At 46.0% G+C, this 16,993-nt stretch overlaps 1 protein-coding gene across 4 annotated transcripts in view; it reads right to left on the reverse strand.

The window, feature by feature from the left end:
- CASZ1 (castor zinc finger 1) overlaps window positions 1-6,877 on the reverse strand; it is a 206,885-nt gene extending 200,008 nt beyond the window's left edge. For 2 of the 4 annotated variants that reach the window (XM_074892922.1, XM_074892918.1), the window contains exon 1: window positions 6,715-6,877. The gene's annotated coding sequence lies outside the window, so the exon portion shown is untranslated. Of the gene's footprint in view, window positions 1-6,290; window positions 6,399-6,597; window positions 6,681-6,714 lie in introns of those variants that run through there. The other 2 variants (XM_074892919.1, XM_074892920.1) reach the window with 2 other exon arrangements.
- Between the last annotated feature and the right edge of the window lie 10,116 nt (window positions 6,878-16,993).

Consider the following 16,993-nt stretch of genomic DNA (forward strand, 5'->3'; position numbering starts at 1 on the left):
ACTGCTCCACAGGCTCCAACCCTTCAACGCGACTGCAAACACACCGCCAAGGAGGTCGCGCGATATCTGAATCCACAACGGATTCAAAGACATCTCCATGTTTTGCTGTCAGCCTGAAGTTTGAATAAAGGAGCCCACCAGAAGGAGTGAATGAAGATCTCTGCCTTACCGCCTTGCCTGTACTTTAAGCCACCTAGTGTCCGAGCTGCGCGCCGGTGCAGCCTCCCCGGCGAGGAAAGGTGCGGGGAGGCAGATGCTTGAGGCAATCCAGGCAAAGAGAAGGAGTTGTGACATCCAACCAGACTGCAACGGAAAGGAGCTAAGAACAGGGTGCACAGGTTGAGAAGTGAGCGAGGTCTCACCCCGCGCTGAGGGAGCAGGCGCCAAGCCGGAGGCAGGGCAAAGCACCCAGCCCAGTACCCGCCCCGGGGCACTGTTCCCCCTCGGGGAGCGAGACCCTTTAGCACAGGCCAAAGAAGGGCGGACAGCAGACTTGTTCCTCAAACCCAACTCTGTCAGACAACACCATCCTTAGAGGCCAATATTTCAGCCCCAAGGTCCAGCTGGGTTGCTTACCATCGCTGGGATGCAAACTTGGAGACAACTTTCCCCGGCACAGGCCTGTGGAACAGAACCGAAGCGCCCCGGAGCCGCAAGCCCTACTAACCCATGCCCACTCCCTTAGAAACCACTTTCATCCACATCTCCTCTCCTGCCCCCGCAGTAGCCCCCTCCTCCTCGCTCTCTTTCTCTGTGTCCTCGAGACTCCTCTCACCTTGAGGAGTGTTAGGATTACCCAGCATTTACACTCAATGCTCCTCTTTATTCCTTAAGACTTATTAAGAATGATAATGAGCTCCAAAGCAGTGACACGTCTCTCTCTCTCTCCCCCTCTGTCGCGCGCGCTCTCTCTCTCTCTCTCTACGTGCCTTTTCCGTCAAAGGCACACAGGACAAATCCGACCAAAAAAAAAAACCCTGACAATATGGATCAAGGACACATGAGGATTTATATTCTACAAATCCAGCCTTTTTTGTTTTTATTATTTCTACTCAAATTCCACCCTTTACTCTTCTTACTCATATTCTCCCCCCTCTACCCCAACCCTCTCGGACTTTGAATGAGAAAGAAGAAGAAGAAGAAGAGAAGAAAGCTGCTTGCCTGGAAAACCTCGTTAATGTGGAGCTCTTAAACGGTTGATTAATTTTAGCAAAATTTACGATGCGCTCTTGCTTTTCTTTGAAGCTGCAGTCTTATATACCAAAAGCAAGTTAACTTTAAGATCCCTCTTGTGAGCCCACTGCCCCCTAATTCTTGGATGCCCTGTTTAGGTACACAAATATACAGGAGAGAAATACTGTAGCAGAGCATGGAAGCTGTCGCCCTGCCGGGTGCTCAAAGTGGTTCAATTCAAATCCCTTTAGCACAGACTAATAATCACAACCTGAAAACTCCCAACTTCTAGCTATTTAACTTCCCATAAAGATTTTTAAAAAAAATCACTAGTCAGTCCTTCAAAAACAAAAGGAAACGGGGAAACATAAACACCAATTCCAAGAGAAGTCTCTCCAAGTTACATCTGCTCACGCCACAGAAACGCCAGGCTCTCGGCTGCATTAGAAACATCAGGTTCTCCCAAAGCCACCTTTAAACCAGCTACGTTTCACCAGAGGGAAAACCTGAACCTAAGGAAACGTAATATACAGATTTATACATATCCTGAACTATACTTCAATATTTCAGTCATCTCCCCAGCTTGCTCCTACCCAGTATTTGCTTTATTCTTTGTCTCCTTCAGCTAGACTCTGTTTTTCTGATATAGACATCAGGAGGTTAAGGGCTCAATTATCAAGTCTCTTGAATCCTCAGCTTCACGTTACTTAGGGGGTTCTCTGTTGCTCTTCGGAAACTACACTGCAAAATCTCCTTCCTTCTCGGCTTTTCTTTTTCCTAACTTGTAATGCCTATTTCTGACACACCCCTATTCGTGAACCCACAAATCTATTTGGGGTAAACGGAGAGAAACCGTGAATTGGTTTGGGAGACAGAAACATTAATAAAAATAACCCTAAGAGTGCCTAGTCAGACTGAACCTGAAGCATTCACGATCTTGAAACCTAAAGTAACATCCACATGGAATTTACAAAATATGATTCGAGTGGTTCTAATTAGCCCCAGTCTGTGGAAAAATTGGAAGGAAGCGGCTCTTTGATTAATGTTACAAACCAGAAAGGAAACAGATTTTAAAAGTTAAAGTAGCAGCATTGTGGAATACAGAATCATTACCAGCATACATTTATGATACCTGCTTCAATCAGATGGCTTGGGGTTTTGTTTTTAGGGTTTTTTCCTTTTTACTTTAAGAAAAAAAGGAAGACAGGATGCAAGTAAAAGCTTTTGTTTATGGAAGTGTGCGGCGCTTTTATCTCCCAAGGAATTTATATAGCTGGACTGTGTATAAATCCTTCTGAAAATGAAATTAGTAAAAACAAAACAGGGGTGAAGGTGCTGGGGGGGGGGGGGGGGGGGGGGGGGGGGGGAAGAGAAAATCACCACCTCAGTAAATCATAGTGGATAACCAGCCCCTGGCTTGGACAGATAGCAAATTCAGCTTTAATGGGAAGAAACAGAGTTGGAAAGGCAAAGGATAAGATTCATACCTGCAGCAAACTCCCTGCAAAAATGGGGGGCTATTTTTAATAAGCTTTTGAAAGTCACTGTGCAAGTTTGCTTGGGCTTGAAAAGAAAAAGGAAATAAGTTTTTTTTTTTCCAGCTAGCTTGATTGTTTTGGGTGGAGCTCAAGCGTGTGTGTATATACGCTGTATATAAAAATGAATTACTAATTCTTTCCTGGAAACTGTTTGAATTACAATCTGCAAGATACAAAAACACACCTTTATTTTAACACTGATTTTAATACAGATAGAATGGGGGGGGGGGGGGGGGATAGTGAGGGAAACGTTTTTTCCCAGTACACAGCAAAACCCTTAAGCAAGAATAATACCTCCCCACACATATACACACAGAGACACACACACTTTGCTCAGCTGTACAACCACCAACTGAACTCCAGCTTTCAGTGGCTTTTCCCTGTACCAAGGCTTCGCTCTGAAACTGCAAGAATGACAACGTCATGTGTGTGGAAAGCTGACACTTGGAGCTTTTAAAAAGAAATGAGGAAAAATAAGCTGTTGACTTCTTGGTTAAAGTATTTTCTTGTTCTAACTCATGTTCTTATGTCACTGGGCTAAAAAAAAAAAAAAAAAGAGAGAGAGAGGGAGAGAGAGATATGACTTTCCTTGAATGATCTGTTTAACCTAAGCCAGAGGAAAAAAAAAGAAGTCATTAATTACTTATGTGAGCTATTGCTTCTGAAAGACAATAAACCTGCCTGGTCGCCATGGATATGACATATTTGCTCTGAAAACAACACAATAATTAGCAAAGGGGAAAGATACAAGGAGAATATGCAAACTCCTGAGTTTAAAGCCATAGTGTTTCCTTTTTTCCCCCCTCCTCTTTTTACTTGTCAGAGTCAATTCTGTTTGCAATTCAAATCAAACAAATAAACAGAATATTTACCAAAAAAAAAATTTAAATGCTCCACCACATTACGAATCACAAAAAAAAAAAAAAAAGGAGAAAAATTAACAAGGAAAAAAGATAAAGTCTAGTATGGACAGATCATAAATCACCTAACTGTCTTCCATATACATGTGTGTGTATATATATATCTATGTGAAATATAAATGTATATGCACATACACACACAAACATACATGAGTTACAGGGGTTACATGCACTATTTCCTCTAGGATTATTCTTTTATTTTTAAGATTAGTATGGAAGCATACCGACAGGAAAAACATTTCTGTTTTAGGGAGTGGAAACATTTTGAAGATACACTAAGAGAAAGTACAACAGGGTTTTTTTTTTTTTTGCTGTATTAAACATGCATTGTGCTGGTAGTATTTTCTTTGCAAACCTTTTAACTTTTCTCCAGAAGATGAGCAAAAAACCACAGTTGGTGTGCACTGTGCGTCAGCCTGATCAACACACCAGCTTACCCTGAGTTCTCAAATTTTAAGCATAAAAAAAATTTTCTTCTCTCACCTCGATTACTTCTTATAAAGTGATATTACACTGAATCACATGTAATAATGCAATGGATAAGTTAAGAAATAATGAAAACTGAGTTACATGCAGAGAGACTTCTTTGAAATAATTTATAAATGTTGCGGGGGAAACGTTTTTTAGATTTCTCTCTCATCAAGATGAGACAAAGACTATTAAAACCTTCTCTAATGCGGTAGCTTTCTGGATTCTGACCTTCCACATTTAGAAGTCAAGTAATAAAAACACCCTAACAAGCACTTCATCTTTAGAGATATTTGACTTTGAACTTATTTTAACATTAAAAAGACTTGGGAGGTATAAAAATAACAATATAGTTGCCACAAGTTTCTGTTGTTGTTGTTGTTTTCTCTGCTAAAAAAAAAAATCTTTAGAACAAAATAAGCAGATTAAGGAAACATCCCCCTAATTTAACTGGCTCTTTTTCTATTTTTTTTTAAACAATAGTTTTTAGCTGGACTCTTTGATCTTGAAAGGGTTCTGCTATCTTGTGTGATGAGGGGGGAAAAATGATCTGTTTTAAATGATGATGCAAAAAAAGGATCAAAGCCCTGACTTTCTGTTAGCCATAATAAGCTCTGTCTTGCACAAAGCTTCAACTTCAGGCTTTAATATATAAAATATACAGGAGCCCAATAAAAGCACTGAAAAGGTACAAAGTCTGAAAACAAAAGGGGACGCTGCTCCTTTAAACGTTTTAGTGCATATGGAGTTTGATTTCTGAAAGAGATCAGTTTAACATCTCCATAGAAACCAGCAACAGATTATCATCAACAGAATAAATAACTAGTCTAATAAATTAAACAGGAGGCATAAGATCTGGAAACTTGATTACTGAAGTTCAACAATATTCCCCCATAAACTCTTCCAAACCACCTTTAGGGTAGTTAACAAGGTGGCAGCGACACATAGATAAAGGGGAGGTGGGAAGCAGGCAGGACTTCTGGAAATGAGAAGTCCAAAACCTTCGCAAGAAATTATTCCACACTAAGAGTCAGCAAATCAATAGAGGAAATAAATTCATCAATGAAGTTTTGGGAGAGACAGCTACTCTTCCAGGGAGCCGGCTGCGAGGACCCGCTGTGCAGTGCGGCGCGGACAGGAGGGGGCACACAGAAGGTGGACGTGCAGCTCCTGAAAAGTTTCACCTTTCCAGCCCGAAAGGGCAGGAGGGCTCGGGTCGATCGATCAAAACCGCCGTGATTCAGAGCAGCCTCCAGCCGCAACCCACCCCTAAAAGTTTGCCGAAGAAGTTGCCCGCCGCGCAGCCGGGCGGCCCCGGCGCCGGCACCGAGGCGAGCGGCCGCGCCAGCCCCACGCCCGCCCGAGCCTCTTGACAGCTCGCTCGCCGCCCGGGCCCGCCGCCGAGCCCCGCTCCTCCTCTGCGCCCCGGGCTGCTCCCCCCCCCCGCCCCAACCCCAACCCCAACCCCAGGCCGCCGCTCCGCCGGGACCGCCGCTCCGCGGCCGGCAGCGCTAGGGCTCTCGGCCCGGGACCGCTCCTCGCCTTCTCCGTCCGCGGCACCCCCCGCCCCGCCGGCTTGGCCCTGAGTGACGGCTCGGACACCTGTTCCCGGTGCCCGGAGCCTCCGACGCGGGCAGCGGCTCCCCCGGGAGCCCCGGCCCGCGCCCCCCCCCCCCTCCACCCGCCGCCGCCACCCCGGCCCCGGGCGGCCGCCCCCCGCCCGCCGCTGCCCCGCCGCTCACGGGGGGAAAGGGGGAAAGGGGGCGAGAAGGAGAAGGAGGCGGAGGGGTGGGGGGGGGGAAACTTCCTGGCTCCGGATGGCAAATCAGCTGCGCATTCTGCAAATGCCACCGGGTAAAAATAACCTGCTGCTTCGCCCGGGGGGCCGGGCACCGGCTGCCCCGCGCCGCGCTCCCAGCCGCCGCGGCCCCTGCCCACCCCGTCCCGTCCCCGCCGGGGGGCTGCGGCCGTCCCGCTGCGGGCGCCGGGCAAAGCGCTGCCGGCCCCGGCCCGGCCACTTTGCAGAAAGTTCCCCGGCACGGTTCGCCCCACCGGCACCCGGCCCTCCCCGCCGAGTGCTCCCGCCGCCGCTCGCCCAACTTTCTTGCCACCGTCGTTCCCCCCACCCCCCACCCCGGTGCCTGCGCCCGGCCGCGCCGGGACCCCCCGGGCGGTGTGGGGCTGCGGTTACCTGCGCCGGGCGCGGAGCGGGAACACGTGTTCCCCCGTCCCCTGCCCGGGCTCCTGCCAAAGTCCTGGAATTCACGGGCGCCGCCGCGGCCCCGGCTCCGCCGCCGAGCGGGCACGGTGCTGCCCCACCGCCAGCAACCCCCCCCCCACCCCCCCGCCCCTTCTCCCGCCGCCGCCGCGGCACCCTCCGCCGCTGCCCGCCTGCCGCGGAGCCGGGCGGCCGCCGGCGGCCCCGCTGCCGGCCGGTGCCCGCGGAGGCTGGGCGCTGCCCCGCGGGAGCCGGACGCGGAGCGGAGCGCGGTGCCCACCTGCCGGGCAGCGCCGCCGGCCGCCCGCCCGCGCAGCGCCCCGGCCCCGGCGCCACCGAGCCAGGGCTGCCGGCGGCGGGGCCGGGGCCGGGGCCGGGCGGGAGCGGACGGGCTTACCTGCACTTGGGGCTGCTTTGGGTGACTTTCCAAGTCAAGGGAAATGTGTGTGTGTTTGGGATGGAGGCTGCAGCGCGCATGCGCCATCAAACTTGCCCTGATCCCGGATTTTTCCTCCTCGCGCTCCCCTTTGCTTTGATTATTGAATTTTCCTATTTCTAACAGGAGGGCGAGCGGTGCGCAAAACCCGGCCTGGATCCGCCCGCCGTCTGCCCCGGCCCGCCCGGGGAGGGGAAGGGGGGAGCGGCGGGGAGGGAGCGGGCACGGAGCGGACTCGATCTCCAGGCAGGCAGGGCAGGCAGGCAAGGGAGGGGCGCCTGCAAAACCCGGACCGGATCCCCCTCCCCTGGCAAGGGAAAAGGCGAGAAAGTGTCCCCATTTCCCAGCCCGCGCCGCCCGCTTCCTCTCTCCTGCCCTGTCCCCGCACCAGGCGGTTCCTCCCCACCGCCCGTCCTCCTTCCCAGCGACGCACTGCAAGTTTTGTAAAATTTTTTATTTTGCAGCCTGGTGACTTCTGCTCACCTTAGTTCCCTACGACTAAACTCCGTGGAGATCACGAATACCTAGGCTGCGTGTATCTCTTTATTCTCCAGCTGGTTTTCCTAGGCATAATGTTCAGTTTCTATTTTAGAAACTTTCAAACTTTGGTACTTTTCTTCTGCTTATGTTCTTAGTCTGGATTTCACTCAAGTTTAGGACTAACCACTGGCTCGTTGCATCTACAACTGTACTATGTCTTGGTTTGGTGGTCTGCAGTGCTCGCTTTGCTGGCAGTTATGCACAGGACTAACTTTTGCAGGTCTGGATCCCAGAGAAAACATCAAGGAACAGGCATGCAAGCCACGGGCAGCCTCGTGGACTGGGCTGGGTTTGGGGGATGTCTGCAGGATCAGAGTGAGGGTTCCCCTACATTTGCATGCACCCGAATTTCCAGCAGGCAGGCATCCCAGTTCTGTGTTAAGAAACTACTTTCTTCAGCTCTACCTTTTCTTTCTCAGCTCTCTCATCTTACTGAGGCAGTTAGTATACGTTATAGTTATGTGTGCATGATTTGTGGTGCAAAACCGTCCACAGAGACCCTTTCCTTCGCCCCCAGTTCCCTCTCAGCTCACCGGCACCCCTGCACTCCACTCTGGGGCTTGGGGAACGCCTGACCGCCCCCCAGTCCTTGCATGAATTCAGTCTGTGGGACTGCGCACTGGTGGAGGTGTCTGCCTCCATCACAGGGCTTGCAGGGTTTGGGCCCTAGGCCCAAGCTATGCAAACCTGTAAACTCTTGAATAACTTTACTCATTCGGAGCAGGGAGCTCTGCGTCAGCACACCCACACAGAACCCCTTGCAGGAGCGTCTCGCTCTTCCCGTGCGCTTCCCTGTCTGTGTCTGTCTCCACCTGTTGCCTCTTGTCCGATGATGCTTACACTGTAAGGTCTTTGGGGCAGAAACCGGGGTTTTGCTCTGGATTTGTCAGTGCCTTGCACAATGGGGCCCTGCTCCATGATCACAGCTCCTACGTGCTATTGCCACACACATAAATAATAACAATAATTAATAATAATAGACTAATTCCTCTGATTTTGATGTGACTACTCATGTGAGTAAAAGTGACTCACATACATGAGTGTTTGCAGGACCGCTGCCAGCTCTTGAGCTTTTATTGTGAGTCTTCCAATATTTGGTGTTCTCCTTTGATCCCCAGCTCCTGGAATGACATGTTTCTAGCACTTGTGTTTAGAGAAGGAAGCTTGGAAATGTGGCCTAGTGCTCCCAAAAGCCTCCAAAGCCAGAGGACAAATAAGAAACTTCCAAAGAAATGGATTTTTAATAGCTTTTGAGAAAATCCTGTGATTTAGCAGCTCAGGGAGGGGGGGAGTCTGACTCATGAATTTTGAATGGACAAGTTTAGCAATGTACATCTGTTGAGTTAAATATTTAGGTCCCTGTAAAGACTAGACTTTTACTAACCAGGCCGAATTTACAGTGGAGAGATATATTTCTGTGGAAATACTCTGAGTGTTTAAAGTGTCTGTGTCTCTGCAGAATCTGGGGGTTTGTTTATTTGAATATTGTTTGGTGTTCATCATTCTGTAGGTATTTATTTTTACCTGCTCACAATAAAGAAATCAGGAAAATGGGGATGAAAATGGGATAATTAAAGTAAATAGGACTGTGTGAGACTGTTATAACAACTGTGGCAAGTATTTATAAACTGCTGAAAATAAGAAGACCAAACTTCTTGAGTTTGTATGCTGGAGAGACACCACCAGGTTAAAAACCATGTGTTTCTAAAACTAAATGTCCCAACTTCTGGTACAAAAGTATAAAAGTGCAGGTCCCAAGCTATGAATTCTTGCTTATGAGGCATCTCTGAAGAATGAAGGGTTGGGAGAATAGGGCCCTTTAATTAAATCTGCATCGTTACTTTTAATTGCATTTACTTCTTATTATTTTCTCTTGTTCACTTTTTTGCATTTCTCTCATCTGGGGCGCTGAACACAGACGGAATGGTCTTCCTTCTGCTTGGAAGTTGGCTAATTTTGGAGTGCTGTGGAGTTGTCCTAGTTAGGAGGAGAACTTGGGGACAGTCAAGTGTTTTTGAGGCGGTCCTGTTTATTGCCAAAGAGTTCTCATGCCTGTGCTCCCCTGCACGTGGCGTGAGGCTCAGACACCCTACAAAACTGTACCTCTGACAACAGCTTCAAGCCTCCTTCCCAACCGCACCTTGCTCAAAAGCGCTCTCTGCATGTGTTTTAGAGCCCCACTCTGCATGCTTAACCTCTGTCTTTTGACCCTGTAGTCCCTGTTTTCTGAAGTTTGCTTGCGCAAAGCCCTATTCAGCCCATCTGACGTTTGCCATACTCGCTCCCAGGAAAGGGCCCCGAGCGCATGGCTCCTCAGTCAGATAGAACATGAGGTAATGACACCTTACACAGCCCGTTCTAGATAGAAAGAAAATAATTTAGCAAATTGCAAATGATGCATACTTAACTATTTATGCAGCATCTTCCTGTCATCAACCCAAAGCAATTTTACTTCCGTGTTGAACAGTGGATGAAAATGTTCTATAGATTTAACCATTGCGGGAGTTCCTTTTAAGTGGTGCAGTAATCTCTCTCCAGCTAATTTAGTGTTGTAATAAGGCACCACCCTCACAAGTCCTTTGTGTTCTTGTGTCAATACTGCCCCCAAACCATAAGTGCTAGCATCTGCATCTATCATAAAAGTGGGTCTGAAACACAGAAAGACTAAGAAAGGAGCAATATGGCCATTGGCGGAGCAATCTCAAACGCCTTTTACCAATTCTGGACATATCCAATTTCATTTAGACTTCCTCTACAATACGATTTACTTTCTCAACAAATCTATGTTGGTTTAACAGCACTGGCAAATTCAACAATAAACCTTCTCTAACAGCAGCTGAGTGAGATGTACCTGGCGCACGGGATGCTTCAGTACAGATTCAGTTTTCTTCTTGCCAGTGGGGCTTCCTTGCCCACTGCTCAGGGTTCAACTTGAACCAGACCGCCTCTCTCTCATTGGGATTGAAGACCTTTTAACCAAAGACCTCTAACAAAATGTCTCTGGTTTTTGCTCTTTTCTTTTTTACGTATACAACACGACAGTGGAAAAAATCCAAAAGGAGCCTTGGACGTCACTATCATTCCCTTTCCCCTTATGATTTTCTTTACTAGCATTTACTAAAACCAGTGAGACCTTACACAGTCATGGTTCCTATCTTCACTATTTCCTGCTTGCCTGAACATTTAACAAACCAAAAGTTCAGTTGCACAAGATCATTAGCAGCTCAAATTCCATGTGCTCCTCCATCTTCAAACAGGTTTCAGCTATTCCCAGTCTTTCTTTAGCTACCATAGCAGGTAGCTATACCATTAGTTGCTGCCCTTGGGGAGAGGACATCCTGCTCACTGCAAGCTTACTGCCCATAAGACATTGGTACTATTGAGCTACATATTTCAAATAAATTTCCATGGACTGAAATTGTAGGACACCTTTCATGCTATTTATCATTCAGCAATTAGCAATAATAGCATCCAAACTCATTATTAGGTCGTCCTCTATGTCTGCTGTCCACAACTCTTGGTTAAATCCAGAAATGTCTCTCTTAAACCAAACTTTGCGAATGGTTCCCCCCTTTGTTCAGGGTCCTCTTATTTCCACACTGGGGTGGGGTGGTTGCAGCTTGTGTAGGGATGCTGCAATTACCTATGGGGTACAGAGGTACCTGCAATTACCTATGGGGTACAAAGGACACAGAGCGAATATCTGTCACATCCCTTCCTGCACTGCTGGGCAGTAGTGAGATACGAGCACGATGAGGTAGTACAAGCCATACAGAATAGAAGTGAACAGAATATTTAGACTGATGACAGGACAGCTGCTGGTAAAGTGTATAGGCTACACCTTTACTGTAGACTAGACGTTAATGTATTTTATTCACACCCAGTACATACCCATCTGGCTAAACTGTGCAAGTGCAGCCTGAGAAAACTTCACGTACCCTTAAAAAATTACTCACACAAGAAAAATGATGCTAAAACAACATGAGAATGGCCTGGATTAAAATGACAAAAGCAGATAAATACATGCTGAGGGCTCTAACTCTGTCCTCGGCTCACCCTGCTAGGATCTGGCTTTTTTTAGAGGGGAAGACGAAGGACTGCAAAAGAGGTTCCTGTTGCTCTGAGGCATGTAGCAATAGAGAATCAGGCCTAGATGCCTTTTTCCCGACCACTCGGACCAGATGGCACACTTTACATAGGCCTACACGCCACATTAATTTCTCAAAGAGGCACTTAATCTCTGGTAAGGGAGAAGGAGGCTGAGGTCTAGGCTGACCATTCTACCAACCTGGACTGGCACAGTCATCTATTTCATACAGACTACCCAATGGCCATCAGGCACCACAAGTGACATTTTGCAAATCTAGCATAGACCAAGGTGCTATCCAGGACCTCTCATCCTGCTTCACAACTCACTGGAAGAATGAAGAAATCACTCAGACGTGCACTAGAAAAATCCTGTGGATTTACTTAGTTTCGTAATGGAAAATGAAAACTAATTGCAAAGAAGGAGGCGGCATTTTTTCAGTTGCAAGTATAATATTATCTGCTTTCATTTTTTATCATGAGTGGCACAAGTAATCAGAGAATATCATGTGGTCATTGTTTGTCAAGTGCCATTTTCTCACAGGCAACTATTTCTTTGCATGTGCACACTTCAGAAGAAAAAAGAAATTGATTGGATCCCCATTGTACCCTGGTCCAGATCCTCAGAGCAGAGTAAGCATTGCTTCACACTGACAGCAGTGGGGCAAGGCTTGTTTATATTGAAGAGGATCAGACCATGTGTTTTGAAACTTCAAACTTTTGTTTAGAAATATACATAATGAAGATCAGTATGTAAGAATAGAATAAAAATACTGAAACCGTGTGGGGCAAATTATAGGCATACAGACTGATACTGATCTTTGGCTGGTATAAATGAGGGTAGACCAGAATTTACTCAGCTCAGAATCTGTCCTTATCTGTTTTATTTGCTTTAAATCTGTATAAAGGTTCAAGCAAAAGACTCAGCATTTAGCAAGAAATATCTGGCATTTAACCCCAGTTCTGTCCCAAAATTTCCCAGTGACGTCACTATTCTGTGTGTCTGGGTAATATCCACTGCTTTGGGGCTTAGTCCTAAGGGAGGCTACTAAAGGCAATAAATAAATGCAGAAGAAAACAATAATAAATAAGCAACAACAATAACAAAACTGGAATTCAAGTGTGAAGTTGTATGTTTGTAATAGCCTGCCCATGTTAGAAAATAATCAACTAAATAGCAATAAATAATAAAAATTTATATTAACAATTCATTTGTGCTGATACAGACCTTCAAGTTAGAGTTCATTATATTAATTTACTAATTAATTAAGCACTACATCACCTGGCACCTACATAGGTTTTATTACACTTTATAGATGGAAAACTTAAGAGTCTTGCCTAGGGACACAGTGAATCAGTGGCAGAGCCGGACACAGAACTGGAATATCCTCTGCAGCTCTAAGTCTGTTTACAGCATAAAGCTGCCCTGATTTTCTAACTAATTTAGTTCAACAGATGCAATTCTCAGTGTGGAGACTCCAATTTGGGTGCAAGAGGGAGTTATTTTGTTTGAGCTTAAATCAGTTCTTAATTATATCAAGCTAGTTATATAAATGAAGTTTTAAAAATATCCTTGTAGGCATCTACATTTCAGGCCATTGACTTAAAAACACACCTTTAGTTTAAATGCTGCTATTTTCCAGATAGGTCCCAAGTCACAACAGCTCTTCAGGTCCCTCCCATCTGCATTTCACCAGTAAACTTCATCTACTAAACTGAGATGTGCAGCTTCGAATGTTTTTCACTAAACAGCGCAAACATTGGCGAATGCCCTGATTTTGGTTAAAGACAGAGTTACTACAATTTAGTTTGGCCTTTTAATAAATGGTTTAAACTCCTTCAAAGTCAGGCTTTGCAACCAAGTTTCAATTGCTTAAGAAGCTGTTACTAAGCAGCTGAGCTGCTCTGTTTTGAGTGCGCAAAGCCGAATTAACTACATGACGATAACCCTTCTACACTCCATCTCTCAGGTATCACGGAACGCTTTTATCAAGTCACATTTATCTATGGACTTTTCTGAAATTTGATCCCTTCCAATATGTGTCCTGGGCTGACGCTTGCTCCCATTTGATCACCCCGCACCCAAGCCCTGGGGCAAGAGGAGGTCGCTTTATTATCACTGCCTTGCTCAGCGTCTTCTGTGGTCAGGCTGGCACTGGGGCACGGGCACAGGGAGATTCCAGGCCCTCTCCTTTTTTCCCAGCAGTGTGTGCCAGCCCGACAGGGTGGCATGGGGGACTTCACAGGCTGGCCCAGTGAGATGGAGGCAAACCAAGGGCTGCGTAAGGAATGCATAAGAACTGCATGGGATAATGGGAAACATTATTTATAGCCTGAATGCAGAAAACCTCCCCTTCCTCCCCCCTCACCAACAGACAAACCCATGTCCAGTAATGACAAAGTCATTACCTTTTTATTATTTTTCAATAGGGTTCAGATGTAGCATGTCTATTCCTTACAGGCTGTCCTGATGGTTCCGGGCTCCCATCTCTCTGAGAACATTCAGCTAAACGCACCGAGTGGGTGTGGAGTCACCAGCCCTGATTCAGAAAATTTGGGCCTTACCCTCCCAGCAGCCTGTTATCTCACTTATTAAGGGAGAATTATAATGTTTCCCTTCCTCCCAAAGGCATTTGGGACTACAATAAAGGCCTTGTGAGAACTGCTGCAAGATCAAAGCAGGGATCCCATTGGAGAAGTTCAGCATAGTGCTGTTCCTGATAAGATATGGGTTTGGGGGCTCTTAATAGAAACTGTGGGCTTTTCAGTACTTTTTTTAGCATTAATACTATCCTTGAAACAAAAAAAAAATTTCATGTGGAAATCCTAAAATTACGTGATCCTCAGATACTGGAAAGGTTTACATTCTTTTGGATTTGGTGGCTTTTCAAGCTTTCCATCCCAATGTCCTATGTCCCACGAGAAGTCCCTATTCTGACATGCTTTTGCTCACTGATTATTTCACCACTGATCATTCTACAGAAAGCTTCTTCCTCCTTCACCTGCTGCCCCTCTGTAACTCCAAACCTTTTTTCTTGCATTTAATGCCCTATATATGCTCTGTCTTTGTCTCCTGCTTTTTAAATGTCCTTCCCCCACTTTGTATCTCCAACAAGACCCCTGTGTGTGGGTGTGATAACCCACGTAGCACCCATGTCTCTGGGATTTATTTTGAGATCTGCTGCTTGTTTATTTATTTCCCTTTTAGCACACCCAGCAAGGCCTGTGTGGCAGGAGATGTGAAGGGAGGTGATTATGGGAGACTATTTCCCCTCGCCGCTCATTCATGACAAACAAAGAGCAATGATTGATGATTAAAAATGCATTCTCTGGGCTTGTTTTCTTTTGTTTTACCATTATGGAGATATTATAAATACTGAATACTAATCAATCCAGACCTGGCGGGACCTCACAGACCTTCTGCAATCCCAGGGCTTTGCTCTTCCTTACAACCTCTGCGGCTTTCCCTTCCCTCCTTTGTTTCTGAATTAAACACCTAGAGTCCTCCACCCCAACCAAAAAGGATTAGGTTAACTTTGGATGAATTCACAATGCCTTTTTGGACTCGTTGGGCTCTTGCCTCTCCCAAATAGGGACTGTCCCCTGGAGGGACAGACGCTGTGTTCAGGCACCCTGGCATTCCCCTGCCCTTTTTTTGCCCTGCAGTGGGGTTAAAACAGAAATTCATTCCTCAGATCAAAGGAAAATTCCTCTTATTTAGGAAATCCAGAGTGCCACGAATTTGCTTTCAAAGTGGATGCCTTGTGGAGAGGAGAAGAGATCAGGAAGTCTCCTCTCAAAAACTCTCATTATTGCTAGCAGTAAGGCTGGATTTCTCCCTGGGCATTTCTGTGCAAAAGCCAGAGTGCCACATCTGATTCCGCAACATTACACAATGTCCAGATAAACAGCAAACTCGGTGGCGCTTGCATTCTTTTATCTTTATTCAGTCAAATTAACTGCTTTCTCTTTCTCTTCCCGCACCCCCGCCCTCGCCTCATTCTCCCTCACTCATGTAAAACAGAGACACATTGCACTGGCCACTGCAAAAATTGATCAAAATCATCTATCCTAACTGAATGAGAAGATTCCTCTTCACTTTGGCCTAAACTACTACTTTTCTCTAATCAGCTATTTCCTGTGAGATTTTTCCAGTGTTCTGCTCCCTGCTGAAGTCAACATTAAATCTCCCACACAGCAAAGCTCTGACTGACTCCAGTGGGAGCACTGTTAGGATGAGGCTAAGCTTTTGCAAAAGTCTCCTCCAGAGAGCAGACTGAGGTCCCTGTTCTGCTCTTTACTGCACATGGGCAGACCCGAGGCGCTGACAGAGACCCCACGAAGCCAGGAGAGTGTAACAGCAGCACAAGGGGTTGCCCATGTAGCTCAGATTACTGAAAATAAACTACAGTGGGCACAGGCATACATTTTTCTTAATACGCTTAGAACCAGCCCAGGAATAGCTGAGCTCAGCTGGAGTGTATCAGGAAGGAGAAGGACGAGAATCTGAGCTGGGCTAGCAAGAAATTTTAGTCTGAACCATATGGCAAGAAACTGCAGTATGTTCTTATCTTGAAGCCCGAGGATTTATTTTATGCACATAATTCCCTGATCATCTTGATGTAGCATCTCTTAGGAGGATGGTGTTACACTATCTAACCACCACTGCTGGAAGTTGACAATCTCTCTATCATCTTAACTTTCTTAAATAATTTTAAATATATATCTGTGTTTATAAAATATCAAGGGCTTGATCCCATTGAAGTCTGGGGAAGGAGTCTAATCAGTTTCAGTTGGCATTTGGATCAAGCCCATAAATGTTCACTACCCTTCTCTTTTTAACTATTGTATCTCTGCATTACATCTTTGCATGCTACTCTTCCCTAGCACGCACAGGATCTTCCTGTCCCTTTGAAATCTGTGAAATTTTTCTATGAGAACAGCATTTCTTTGTAACATGTGTTCAAAAATGGAAGTCACCGCTCCCAAGTAATGAGGGAGCCTGAAATGCTGATTCTTAGTCAATACATTTTATTCCTCTGTGTCTCCAAACTTACCTCTTCCCCCCCTTCCCAGGGTGGTGTGAAACCAACTCATAGTGAAAGGGGCTTTGCAGCATGAAATGATAATTAATATGTTTCAGATTTTTTAGTTTAGCCTCGAGTCTGCAAGCAACCTTCAGTTGCAATGTAATTACCACCAGTTCACCAACAAATTCTGTTTTGCAGACTTGTTTCACCAGATTTAGCACGCAGATTGATTCAAGCCACTCTTTGGTGAGCCTCTGCAATGGAATTATATCTTTACACAGTGGTCTGTTCAAAGGAAATATTGTTATTGCTATATTTTCAAACATATACACTTTCACCCAAAGATCCTAACTCTTCTGGCAGTTTATTTCAATGATACCACTTAGCATAAGCTTGGCAGAGAAAGAAATGCGTGTATATGCACGTCTATATGTATATGTATGCACATGTACTACACCCACACACACAAGTTACTAATCCATTGGCTGATGTATTTATGGCTATTTTGCTTATAAACCACTGCCCTCTAAGAAGCTTACAGCCTTCTCCTGCAACCACGGGAGATACTTGCTTGCCTCAACAGC

The sequence above is a fragment of the Strix uralensis genome, chromosome 23 (genome assembly GCF_047716275.1).
Source record: "Strix uralensis isolate ZFMK-TIS-50842 chromosome 23, bStrUra1, whole genome shotgun sequence".
NCBI lineage: Eukaryota > Metazoa > Chordata > Aves > Strigiformes > Strigidae > Strix > Strix uralensis.